The sequence below is a fragment of the Emys orbicularis genome, chromosome 13, assembly GCF_028017835.1.
Source record: "Emys orbicularis isolate rEmyOrb1 chromosome 13, rEmyOrb1.hap1, whole genome shotgun sequence".
Lineage (NCBI taxonomy): Eukaryota > Metazoa > Chordata > Testudines > Emydidae > Emys > Emys orbicularis.
In genome coordinates, this window is record NC_088695.1 from 16,517,979 (window position 1) to 16,532,539 (window position 14,561).

A 14,561-nucleotide genomic window follows, 5' to 3' on the forward strand; every position below is an offset into this window, starting at 1 on the left:
AGAATGGGGTTTCCCCACTGCACTGGGGCCATTATTGTATGTACTCAAAGAGCCGGAGTACATACACTGCAAAACGTACTACTCCATGGGTATGCAGGCCCTTGGGGACCTAAGAGGCCAATTTATGGACGCCAACGTGGGCTGCACTGGAAAAGTTCATGATGCTAGGGTTTTCCGTCAGTCAGGCATCTACCTTCATGGACAGGCCGGAACACTATTCCAAATGACAATGTCATAAATGGAATTACTGTTCCCATGGTTATTCTAGGGGATCCAATGTACCCCTTTTGCCTGGGCTTATAAAACAGTATCCTGATCACATGAGGCCATGGCAAAAGAAGGTTTAATTATATTCCCCAGCAGGTATAGAATGGTGGTTGAATGTGCGTTTGTCAGATTGAAATCCTCAAGCCTGAGTCTGAGTTTAGGCTTACATTGCAGTGTACACATTCCCTAAGACCCAGTGCGTCAGACCCAAAACAGATTAATGGATATCAAAATAAAATAAACGATGTGAATGATTTCTGTTGACGCAACCTCTTTGCTGCAGCAATAACAACAACAAAATCAATGTCAAGTAAAAAAACAGCAGGTAGGCATGGAGGAAATGGTACTCATGACATATATGAAAAGTGCCAGCATCTTTCATCCTGAAGCGCGTTGGGTAAAATTTCCAAAAGTGTCTAGCTGACTTAAAAGCATAAATCTCATTGACTTTCAGTGAGACACAGATACCCCTGTCCTTAGGTCCTTCTGAAAGGGGAACGCAGGCTCTCAAGTCACTTTGGCACTTATGAAAATTCTACCCATTGAATAGTACTTTAATCCTTACGCCTCTGATACAAATGAATACACAGGAAGTAATTGAAGGCAGGACAGTAGTTGAGCCACTGAGGGTACGTCTACACGGCAACTAAAGGTGAGCCTCCCAGCCTGGGCAGGCAGACTTGTGCTAGCAGGGCTTGTGCTAGCATGCTAAAAATAGCTGTGTGGACATTATAGGGTGGGGCCAAGCCTTGGTGACTAGCCTGAGCCTCCACTGAGGTGAGGCATGTCGTTATGAGCTGGATGAAAACTTGTTATGGTTGAGTTAAAATACTTATTCTAACTGATATATGAACACCCCTTCTATTCACGTAACTGTCAGGATGAATTAATCAGAAGCCCCCTTCCCCGCCTAAGACAAAGAGGTGTGTGAACCTGTCCAGGAATTTGGACTGAGTGGGCAAAAGGGTTTTGCTGAGCATAGGTGTGTGTGTGAGAAGAGAGAGAAGAGTGAACACACAGAACAGAGAGAGAGAGCCTGAGGGGAAAAAGCAAGGAAGCCAAGCAGTAGCCCAGTGCGAGCCTGGAAAAAGTGAGCATTTGGGTCAAATGAGGTGGCTAACGAGACTTGGGGCGGTGAGCAAAGAAGCTGCTCCTTATGTTCTTGGTTCCTCATGCATTCAGAGAAGTCGGACTTTGTACATTCCTTGTCAATTAACGAGATTGGATCAAATCAAATATCAGATTCCATCAATTTCTACTTCCAACTGGGACATCCCCACGGCTCCAAACTTTGACTAACCACTTGGGTCAAAAAGGGGTAACAATACGCAGTCTCTACCCGGCATGGGGATACACATTGTCTTTGGGGAGGTTTGAACCCTAATGCCCTCAGCATCTACTCAGGGTTGTCTTGTTTTTGCAGCAAAATAGCTGAGAGTGCTGAGTGTTTGTGTCTCTGTCTGGTCCCTAGAGAAAAAACAACCTGCTGCTTAGAGTAATAGGGATTATCATAATTACCTATGATAACTCTGGTTATTCTTGTTAGCCATACAAATGTCCAGTCCCGCTTTGATGACTACAGTCTAATTACACATCGTGGAAAAAGGTATTTATTGGTTCAGAATTTGCCATCTTTTAATTTTATTGTATGTCCCTGTGATGTTTCTCATGGTGCCCGGGATTGTGCAATGCCTACTGCCACCTTCCCTTAGCGTGGGGAAGCCAAGTCTGTGCTTGCTGGGGGTCAGGTCCCCAAATCCACTGGCCATGGGCGAGACAAGCACGCCCTTCTACGCCTACAAAGGCCCCACTGTTACTATACAGGTTAGCAACAGGCTCACTCCAACACCCGAGCCAGGTCCACCTCAGATCACGGCTCTGCTTGACACACAGCACTAAGATATGTTTACAGTCAAACAAGTGTAAGTTTATTTACCGAACCACGGAGAGTCAAGTAGCAGCAAGTAGAAGTATCGGGAACAAATGGTTACATATAAAACAAAATCATACCCTGTGTTCTAGAGCCCAGACTTGATTAACAGGAGACTCTCACATCTAGCAGAATATTGCTCACCCCAAAATGCTTGCAGAGCACTACAACTAGACTTGGCTGTGACCCTCCTTTCCTGAAGCAAACACTCTGTCAGTTGCCTCCCAAGTGAAGGATTTAGTGTTTTTCTATGCCCAGTATAGATACATAACTCCTTAAATATTATCCGTTCATACATTTTGCAGTGATTATGATGACCAGTGGGCAGCTGGCTCTTGGTAACCTCACATGTCACCCTTTGGTATTATGCAGATATCCAACCCAATGGATCCCCCACCCGTTTTTTCTCTGCCACTTGGCACCAAGGGGCTTCCTGCGTCACAGTCCCCTTGTTCTCGTGTTATGAGACAGGGAGAACAGAAGAGCCTAATCTACCACCTCTAGACCATTAATTATTTTATACACTTAAGTCTCCTCTGATCCATTGTTCCTCTGATCCAGATGTTAGTGGTTTGAGATTCATCACTTCTTGTGAGACATCCCCCCTCTTCTGAAGCTGGCCTGCGCCGACATCTACCTGAACAAGGTGGAAATATTTGTGGTGGTTGTGTTGGTAGTCATGGCCCCCGGCATGCTGATCCTCGTGTCTTATGCCTACATCATCCTCAGGATGTCTTCTGCTGAGGGCAGGCGCAAAGCCTTCTCCACCTGCTCCTCACACCTCGTGGTGGTGACTGTATTCTATGGATCCGCGAGTGTTATCAATTTCCGACCCAAGTCGAGTTACGGAGCGGGCAGCGACAGACTATTTGGCCTGTTGTACATTGTCCTCACACTCATGCTGAACCCCGTTATCTACAGCCTGAGGAACAAGGAGGTGCAGGCGGCCTTGAGGAGAATGTTGGGGAGAAAAAAATGGGCTACCATCCAGTATCATTGCTGATGCCACCTTGCACTGTAGAGCGCTGAGATCTTTTCACAACTCCCACAGAGTCGGAGTGTGAATTTGGGCAAGTCATTTTGGGTGGGATATGCCAAAGGGTGTTAGGCACCCAAATCCCATTCAATGGGAATGAGGTTCCCCAAACCAAATGGAGTTATGATTCCAAATCCTATTCGACCTTATTTCCCTTAGGCTTCTTTGCAAATCCCAGGTCTGAGTCATGTTTCTGACTATTTTGCTCCCTCTGTTTAACTAATAAAGGCTGCTGGTGTTTATGGATGGAAATGGAAATAAAAACACCTAAAATCTTTCCACAAATAAATTCTAAGCACCAGTGAATCTAATTAATTCTTCCCTGTTTTCTGTGGTGACACAGGCTCAGGGGCATCTAGTGGAGCTGCTCCTTTGTTTCTTATTACTTTTATTATAGTAGCACCTAGAAACTCTATTCATGGACCAGGAGCCCATTCTGCTAGGTGATGGACAGGCCAGAGAATTCTCCCTGCCCTAAAATGTAACAGTGCGGGGATATGGTGCTACACGTCCCAGGTGCAATCCGTGCTAGGCAACTTTTTATTTTAAGGGGTAGGAGAGGGGGAATAGCAAACCAAGAAAGAACAAAAGTAAAGTCTTTAAGAATGTGTGTGTGTTTGCTCTGTAACATTCTACATCTCCTGCCATAGAATGGTAGCATGACTCTGCAGTGAATCTAATTCATTCTTTTCACCTTTTCTGTGGTGACCCAGGCTCAATTATTGGGCAGATAGTGGGGGTTGCTTCATTCTACTTCTTCTTCATAGTGTTATCATAGCACTTGGGTGCCCAGTCGTGGACCAGGACCTGTTGTGCTAGGTGCTGTACAAAAACACCACCTGAAGACTGTCCATGACCCAGAGTGTTAAAATCCTGTGCTGTGGTATTGAATAGCCTAGGTTTAATTCCTGCTGAGCCACCTTTCATTGGCAAAGCAGGGCCCTGTGCTTATTTTGGTGTGATTTCTCTGTCTGTATCTTTTCAAAATCATCTCTGATCAATTACAAAATTTCAGGGAATGTTTGAGATCTTGATAGGCAGAACCCTATTGATTTTTGAGAAAATCTTTTTATTTATTTATTTTTTTAAGTGTCTGCTTTTCATGGAAATTTCATTTTTTTGTTGAAAAACCAAATACCCCAACATTTAAATAATTTGGTTCAGAGAGCCTTCTGCGGTGCCCCATAGCAGCTGTATTTCAGTTCCTCGTGTCTCCATTCTTCACTATGGCCTGGGGTCCCCTGCTCGACCACATCTCCCATGATGCAACCACCTCCTCTCACTCTGAGGAGAGAGAGTGGTTTCCAGCCCATACAGGAGAATGTGGGCTTGAAGCACAAAAACTACAACACCCATAAAGCACCAGGCAGCATTTCAGAATCAAAATATTTCAATTTGTTGGCCAAAATGTTTGTTTTTGATTTATTTTATTTTATGCCAAAGGATTGAAATTTTCAATGGGAAAAAATGATGAAAATGCTTTTATTTGTTTGTTTGTGTCAAAAATTTCCATGGGAAAAAAGCCCATTTTCCATCATCAGGCATTTTGCAGGCATCACAGCAAAGCAGAATTTTAAGGAGGACAATAAAGTGGCTTTGCAGAGACCTCTTCTCACGTAGAGGAATCATAGGCGAAAGCACAGAGGTGCCTGTTCAAAAATTTAAGACATATGCAAAGGACATTAGCATCACTGGCTGATCTGTGTGGGAGACTGCTATCTCAGTAGTGCTGGGGAGATGGGAGGTAGGACAGGGATAGACTGTGAAGCCCTTAGAGGCATTTATGTCACAACACTATCCCTTAAAATGCTGCTATGCAACCAAGCTCTCTCTTGCGTGTTCCGTTCGGTCCCCGATTTCTCTGAAAGCTCAGCATGTCCCACAGATACAAGAGGCTTCAGAGATTGTTCTGTCATGTACAGTCCTGGAGCCTTAAAATCCCACCTATTCTTCACAAAGGATATGTCTGTTTTACAGTAGGCCCGTGTCTTTCAATTGCAGATCGTCCAGCAGGACAGGAAGTCTTGTGTAGGCTGGAGATAGGCAAGGGGTGGAGGTGGAATGTTAAGGTTCTCAGACTGTAGCTGCTACCACAATGTTCTGGGGAACTAAGGAGCTGTCCACTAGGACACAGGCTAAGGCTATCAAATTGTGGAAGAACTGGTAGGAACTTTCAGCCAGTGTCAATTTCACTGAGATTCACACTGGCATTTGGAGGCGATGGGTGGGTTTATTAAGTGACTTGTGATCACAACTCCCACTCACTTTCATTGTGACTTGTGCCCATAAGCCACTTCAGCAGTTTAGAAAATAGCACCCAAAAAGTCCCGTTGACCATTCCCAAAGCCCTGGTCTAGCCGGTTCTTGATAAACAGGACTTCTGGGGTTCAAAGAACTGATGCATAAATGAAACACAATAACTCTCCCCTGCCACATAAGGCTTTCTCTCTGCTAATATATCCCTGTGCTGGTAGATTCTTTAAAATTATGTAGTGGCCCATTGGGTATTAATTAACACAAATGTTACATTCTAGATTTACAAGTATGGCTAATAAATTGCAGTGAGATTTTAGAAAAGATTAGTGGGCCAATTTACCCCTGGTGTAACAGTTAAGTGCAGAGACATCAGGGATGGATTTAACCCATGATGCTTATACCCTACAGAGGAGACATATTCTGAAATCAGCTCCCCCTTAAGTCAGTGCTCTGTGGGTGGAAGATTCAGAAACATAAGGCTGTGTCAATCCAGCACCCCCAGTGCTAAGGGAACTTTCAATGGGACTTGTGCTCCTAACTCCCTTAGGAGCTTTTGAAAATCTTACTCCAAACTCCCATTGGAAATTTAGAGAATGCAGACGAGAAATGTTGTTAGCTGTTTGTGTGACAGCCCACAGGGACAAGCCATTTGGTCTTTATGGGTCATCAGCTCTCCTGAGGTTCTAGAGAAGATTTCAAAACTCTTCTTTACACTGTACAAGGACTTGAAGTCACGATTGCCAGCAAAGGCTGGAGAGAGAGTTTTCCTTCTAGCGGTAGGACAGAAACAATCTTCTGCTCTCCTGTGCAAACTCTTTAAGAGCTTAATGCCATAGTGCAAAGGGAAACTGATTGTTTCTGGAGAATCTGTGAAGAATTTGTCTGCAGTGATTAGATGGAGAGTAACATTTTCAAAAGCGCCTAGTGTCTTAGGAGAGTAAGGTCATATTTACAAAGGTATTTAGGTGCCTAAAGATGCAGATAGTCATCTAGGGGGATTTTAAAGACCACCTACCTTGCTCAGGGCTATGAAAAATTTCATACCCTGTGTGACATAGTTAGGTTGATTTAGCCCCCGCTATAGACACAGCTAGATCAATGGAAGAATTCTTCTGTTGACCAATTGCTGCCTCTCAGAGAGGTAGATTTACTACAGTGATGGAAACCCCCTTCTATTGCTGTTGTAAATGTCTCCACTACAGTGCTCAAAGCGTAGACAGACCCTAAATGATCCTAATAGTACCTTTTGGATTGAAATTCTGTGGGTGAAATATTGTTTCAATTTTCATGCGAGTTACATGAGCAATTGTGCTTTCAAGTTTGTTCTTCCAGCAATTCAACAGCTATCTATCTATCTGATTAAAAAAAGCATTTGAAGACTAGTACATTTCAAAAGGGATGAGCTTTTAGTGTGCTAAATCTTATGACTTTTTTCAAAAGACTCAAACGTTTCCACAAACTGATCCCTGTCAGGACCAGGGCCACCCAGAGAGGGGGGACAAGTGGGGCAATTTGCCCCAGGCCCTGGGCCCCGCAGGGGCCCCCACGAGAATGTTGGAGGCTCCCCCCCGCCTCCGCCTTCCCCCGGCGCCTCAGCGCACCGTGTCCAGGAGCGGCCCTGGACAGCGCTAAAGCGGCACGGCTCGGGCGGGGCCTGAGCTCCTCCCGCTCAGAGCCACATGGTAAGGGGGCGGTGCTGCGAGCTGCGGCCAAGCGGCGGGAGCTCAGGTCCCGCTGAAGCCACACCGCTGCAGCGCTGTCCAGGGCCGCTCCTGGACGCAGCGCGCTGAGGCTCCGGGAGGTGGGGGTAAGCGGCATGGTAAGGGACCGGGGCCTGGGGGTTCGATCGTGGGCGTTCCGGTGGTCAGTCAGGACTCGGTGGGGGGGTGGATAGGGGTCAGGGCAGTCAGGGGACAGGGAGCAGGGGAGGCTTCGTGGGTGGTGGTTGGGGCGGGTCTCGGGGGGGCGGTCAGGGGACAAGGAGCAGGATGGGTCGGGGATTCTGAGGGGGACAGTCGGGGGGCAGAAAGTGGGTGGGGGTCAGATGGGGGCAGGGCCAGGCTGTTTGGGGAGGCACAGCCTTCCCTACCCTAAAACTCATTCAGCAGTTTGAGGCTTGCAGACAGCTATTTAATGCAAAGAGCCAAGCTATTATCTTTTCCCTTAGGGCTACCATCCCTTTCACTTCTCAAATGCCAAATTATAGTCTACATTTAATTTCAGTGCCATAGGTAGTTTCATGTCAGGGGAGAGTCTGCCCAAGAGAGAGGTGACAGCTGAGAGCCGGGATCCTAAAAGAGTGTGCCTTTGGCAGACTATGGAGGGGAAATACAGGTGCAGCTGCCCTGAACTCTGAAAGCAGGATATAATTTCAGCTGAGGTTTGGTTGCTGAAGCCAAGCACTATTTTCACTCATGTCCACCTCTTCCCACAGCTGCCTGACTGCTGGACAGTCCCATAGCATATGCATCAGGGTTCCTTTTTCTGTACTAAAGCGCCAACACACACCAGAGTCAAGGCCCCCATCTGGCACAACCTCTGTGGCGTCCGACAGATTTTGAATAGAATGTTTTGCTGTTTCAGGCATAGCCGGAGATCCATAGGATACTTTTTAACACTCCATAACATGCTCCGCCATTAGGATTCTTCTGAGGACTGTGATAACTCCCCTTCCCCTGCTTTCACAAAGAGCTCCAGACCAATGGAGGTCCTCTTCATTAGTAAGGCATGCATAGTTGACATGGGTCTGGGGAGTATATGAAGCATTTCTGATGATCCCTGTAGCTCTGGGGCCTCTGCAGTCCTAGGGCATCCAGACACAATTGATACATAACTTACAACTCAAACTCTCCCTACTGTCACTCTGCTCAGGTTGGCAGGTCATATCATTGCTTTAGTGTTAGAAAAAAAGACAAAACCCTCATCCATGACAAACTGGGAAATCCATACAATGCCCATACTCAGCCACTTCTTCCAAATTGTAGTTTTGGTTTTTTCCCCTCAATTTTCAAGTCTGGGTTACCCCAGAGAGGTGCTTTTGCATGATGGCGAGGATGAAATTGGTACCTCTTAGCTAGGATAGCCCAGATCCTTCGTGCAGCTACCACTGTAGGCACCTTATTTTTCTCCATAAGACAAAAAGAACAACCGAGCATACCCACAGGGGGAACTGGATGGGTTAATACCTAGTCAGTTTCCACCCATGTGGGTATAAGGGTGTTAGTGTGCTGGAACCAGCCTGACGTGTGACAGGAGAAAAGCAGAATAATAATTTTGTAGGTCTCAAATCCCAATCGGAAAGGCTCTAAGCATGTGGGACCCGTACACGTAGGCCACTTCAAATACAGCAGAGCCTTGGCCACCTCTTCATTTGACTGTGCTAACCCTTCCCCACAGTCTCTGGGAGAGAGGATGCCACCAACTGCTATTGCTAGTTATCTGAGAGAGTGCAGGATCTAAATTTATCTTCACTAGTTTGTTAATGTTTCTGGGGACTTTTACCCCTGTTGTGCCAGTTTGCCTACGGCAATTCCATTGTGACAAAGCCCCGCTCCATGACAGCCAGGAGATTTCCAACAGTTCAGATTTTTCCCAATTCATTTGATAAACAGATTGTGATGCTTCCCGGGGGTCTCAGGGCTGTGAAGCCCCTCGTTCCAACCTGCCCTTTGCGTGCGGAGACCTAGACTGTATCTGCTGGGGGTCAATGCCCCATCTCCACTGACCAAAGACAACTCATGCACTCCCCCTAGGCCTATGCAGGCCCTGTTGTCACTCTGCAGGTAGTGATAGACACTCTCCAACCCCCGAGCCCTCCAAGCATCTCCCTGGAGCATCCAGCCCCTGGTCCACTGGACACTCACAGTAGTCACAGATTGGCTGCTCCCAAAGGATCAGTGCAGCCCAGGTTACCAGCTCCACCTCAGAGCACCGCTCCGCTTAACACACAGCACTTAGATACATTTATAGTTTAAACGAGTAGATGTTAATTGAACAAAGCACAGAGATCCAAATAGCAGCAAGTAGAAGTTAACCCTTGGAAACAAAGGGTTTTATATATATAACAAAATCATAACACGTATTCTAGAGTCTAGACTTAATTCCCAAGATAAACTTGTGTCTTGTAGAGTATTTCTCACCCCCGATCCTTGCAGCACTTTACAGTCAGGCTGGCTGTGATCCTGCTTTCATGAAACAAATGTGTGGTCAGTTTTTCTCCCAGGTGAAGGACTCAGTGAGTTTCTTTGCATTCCCTGACACACCAGACTAATCCTTTGATCCTATTCACAAACAGGACACCCCTCCACTCTTTGTTTCACCCTGCAGATTTCCTTTGTAGATTTTGCAATCTCTCAATTTGCATCTGGCTCAGTATGCAATACACCGAGAGGGTACAATACAAAGTGCACACCTGGCCAGATAGGGAGATAAGGGTCTGTTATTGTGACTCTCTGCTCAGGGAACCCAGAACCCTAAGCCACTATGTCACCCCTCTGCTTTAGCAAGAGTGAGCTTTGCTGGAGATTAGACTGTGTGTTGCTCCCTCCCATACCCGTCTGCCAGCTTCACAGCAAACTCCTCAAGATTCTGCCAGTCTTAACCTTGCCTTGCAGGTAGCCATCAGTGAACTCCAGTTCCTGAGTTCCCCAAAGACATATCCCTGCAGTGTCCAGTCCCTGTCACTGCACACTCAGAAATTATTGAGTTCACTGATTCCAAAGAGGCAGCGCACACACCAGCCTGTTAGTTTAGCTGAAGACTCACACTTCACTTCAATATCACAGCACTGAATTGCTTCATAGTAAAACTAAGGATAAGTTTATTAACAAAGAACAGAAATGTAAATGATACTAAGCAAGAGAAAAAGATACAGGTCTGGTTACAAACAAACCAAACCAAACCATGCTTTCTAGTAATTAAAACTTAGATCTTAATAAGTTACAATCTTTGCCTAAGCAGTTTTCTCACTCACATCAAGTTACCAGCATCTTTAGCCCTCCAGGCCAGGGATCCAACTTTCACAGAATCAGAGGGTGCTGTTACCTTTGTCCCCTAAGTGAGGGAAAACTAGAACAGCTTTTTGCTCCCACTTGTATTTTCCAAAGTCCATTGTCTGTCTCACAAGCTAGAAATATTTCCTTTGGGTGCAGATTCAGACCCCCAGTGTGCTTACTACATTGTTTCCTCTGCCAGTTATTAGCTTGATTGCTTTGATTACCTTATATGGAAATGTCCTTTCATTGTCCTCTCCCTGTAATTAAGCCGATCAGACAGGTAAATCCATATTCAGGTAAGTTAGCAACAAGAAGAAAGTCAAGGAAAGTGTGGGCCCCTTACTGAATGAGGGAGGCAACCTAGTACCAGAGGATGTGGAAAAATCTAATGTACTCAATGATTTGTTTGCCTCTGTTTTCATGAACAAGGTCAGTTCCCATACTGCTGCACTGGGCAGCACAGTATGGGGAGAAGGTGACCAGCCCTCTGTGGAGAAAGAAGTGGTTTGGGACTATTTAGAAAAACTGGATGAGCACAAGTCCATGGGGCCGGATGCGCTGCATCAGAGGGTGTTAAAGGAGTTGGCGGATGTGATTGCAGAGCCATTGGCCATTATTTTTGAAAACTCATGGCGATCAGGGGAGGTCCCGGATGACTGGAAAAAGGCTAATGTAGTGCCCATCTTTAAAAAAGGGAAGAAGGAGGATCCGGGGAACTACAGGCCAGTCAGCCTCACCTCAGTCCCTGGAAAAATCATGGAGCAGGTCCTCAAGGAATCAATTCTGAAGCACTTAGAGGAGAGGAAAGTGATCAGGAACAGTCAGCATGGATTCACCAAGGGCAAGTCATGCCTGACTAACCTAATTGCCTTCTATGATGAGATAACTGACTCTGTGGATGAGGGGAAAGCAATGGACATATTATTCCTTGACTTTAGCAAAGCTTTTGATACGGTCTCCCACAGTATTCTTGCCACCAAGTTAAAGAAGTATGGGCTGGATGAATGGACTATAAGGTGGATAGAAAGCTGGCTAGATCGTCGGGCTCAACGGGTAGTGATCAATGGCTCCATGTCTAGCTGGCAGCCGGTTTCAAGTGGAGTGCCCCAGGGGTCGGTTCTGGGGCCGGTTTTGTTCAATATCTTCATTAATGATCTGGAGGATGGCGTGGACTGCACTCTCAGCAAGTTTGCAGATGACACTAAACTGGGAGGAGTGGTAGATATGCTGGAGGGTAGGGATAGGATACAGAGGGACCTAGACAAATTAGAGGATTGGGCCAAAAGAAACCTGATGAGGTTCAACAAGGACAAGTGCAGAGTCCTGCACTTAGGACGGAAGAATCCCATGCACTGTTACAGACTAGGGACCGAATGGCTAGGAAGCAGTTCGGCACAAAAGGACCTAGGGGTTACAGTGGACGAGAAGCTGGATATGAGTCAACAGTGTGCCCTTGTTGCCAAGAAGGCTAACTGTATTTTGGGCTGTATAGGTAGGGGCATTGCCAGCAGATCGAGGGACGTGATCATTCCCCTCTATTCGACATTGGTGAGGCCTCATCTGGAGTACTGTGTCCAGTTTTGGGTCCCACACTACAAGAAGGATGTGGAAAAATTGGAAAGCGTCCAGCGGAGGGCAACAAAAATGATTAGGGGGCTGGAGCATGTGACTTATGAGGAGAGGCTGAGGGAACTGGGATTGTTTAGTCTGCAGAAGAGAAGAATGAGGGGGGATTTGATAGCTGCTTTCAACTACCTGAAAGGGGATTCCAAAGAGGATGGATCTAGACTGTTCTCAGAGGTACCTGATGACAGAACAAGGAGTAATGGTCTCAAGTTGCAGTGGGGGAGGTTTAGGTTGGATATTAGGAAAAACTTTTTCACTAGGAGGGTGGTGAAGCACTGGAATGGGTTACCTAGGGAGGTGGTGGAATCTCCTTCCTTAGAGGTTTTTAAGGTCAGGCTTGACAAAGCCCTGGCTAGGATGATTTAGTTGGGAATTGGTCCTGCTTTGAGCAGGGGGTTGGACTAGATGACCTCCTGAGGTCCCTTCCAACCCTGATATTCTATGATTCTATGACACCCGCAGCTGGCCCGTGCCAGCTGACTCGGGCTTCTGGGGCTGTTTAATTGCAGGGTCGACTTCCAGGTTCAGGCTGGAACGCAGGCTCTAGGACCCTGGAAGATTGGAGGGTCCCAGAGCTTGGGCTCCAGCCCGAGCCCAGAAGTCTACACTGCAATTAAACAGCCCCATAAGCTGCGCTCCACGAGCCTGAGTCAGCTGACACGGGCCAGCCACAGGTTTTTCTCTGCAGTGGACAAACCCTTTGAGTCTCTTCACCACAGTTCCTCTGCGGTCCTTATGACCTTCCCAGTAATTTCTGAAGATTGCGATATCATCAATGGAGGCCAAGTAAACGTGGTTTAGAACAGAACAGGGACTCGATTCATTGTAGGCTAGTTAGAAAATGTTCAGAGTCTTGTGGCTTTTGAAACTGATGCACTTCCTCACTAACCCTGACTTGAAACTTTATCAAATATTTGAGTCTTCGCTGCTTGGCAGATTCCCTTGCTCTTCTGAAAGCTGATCTTTGTTCAACCACATCTTGTGCAAAACCTTGAAAAATCATTATCTCATTTTGTGGCACCCCCCCAAAGGTGCTATCTCCCCTCCTTCCCCCAAGAGCTGGCTGCATTATTATTTTTCTTTTACAGTAAATCTGAGAAATTTGACAATCAGTGTGTGAGGTCTGGCAAGCCAGGGTCTGCCGAGCTCTTTCTAAACCAAATTTAAAATCATCCAGCATTACTCAGCAGGTCTGACTGGACTTGGTACAAGTGCATGTCCACTTGGGGATCTGTGACCTCCGGTGATAACAGTGACCCAAAACAGCCTTCTTAGAACAGTGTTGTTTAATCTTAACAGTAGGAACACAGCACAGCAAGAGACAAGGCAGGCTATGCTTCCTCGAAGAACCCCCCAGCCTCTGGAGGTCAGGAGGCAATTGCATCCTCTAAACCATCTCAGCGAACCAGGCTCTCCTCTATTCAGGCTCTCCTCTATTCAGGAGGGATGCAGTCCTGGGAAAGCTGGGCTAGCAGGCCCGCCATGGGTGGGCAGAGGTCGCATGTCACAGTTAATTTTCTTTGCTGTTTGCAGAGGAGCTCTTCTGTGAGCTATTATCCATCTTCCTGGATCATTTCCTGAACACCCAGCTGTTGAATTAACCCAATATGTGCATACAAAAACATCTTTACAATATTCAGACAAACATCATACAGTATTCACAGATTGCTACAGGTTAGCCCATAGAGCTTGCTTTAGCATTTATTTTATTCAGCAATAATGCAAGGAACCTACAGGCCTGTATCCTGTAAGAATGGGGTTGTTAATTATTTTTTGTCAAGGTCCAAATTTCTTAGTCAAGGTATAGTCAAGGTCCAGACTCCAGAGAAACATTTTTCACACCACAGTAACAATAATAACAACAAGTAATTTAAAAGATTTTGCGGTCCATTCAAACACATCTGGTGGTCCGGATTTGGCCCTCAGTCCACCTATTTACTACCCAGATGTAACATATTGTAAAAGTTGTATCCCAGCCTGTGTGCAGGGGGAAAGAGAGATGTAGCCCTTGGGAGGTGCCAGGATGATGGCCACTGCTGATGATGAGGAAGGTGATGGTGATGCCGAAGATAATGGCTAACATTTCCAGTTGTTCTGCAAGGGATGGTGGGAGTATATGGATGTTCAGATGTACAGTCTGTATTATCTCGGTCTACCTTGCGGGGTTAGAGTGTTTGTGACTTTGCTGAATGTAGTAATAAACTATTACAAAGACAGAAGGTTTCCTAAAGTGTGTGTGTTGCATCCATGCACATTGGGGTTCCCAACTGAACAGTAATTTTAATAATACTGGGCCTGATCTTGGGAAAAGAACCTTCAGTACCTCAGAGTGATAACTGGGAATTCTTAAGTAATCAATATAATTAATATACAATTCATAGATCGGGCTACAACAGGCAACTCCAAATCCATCACAAGAATATTAAAATAATAAATTTCCCCTCCCCAGTTT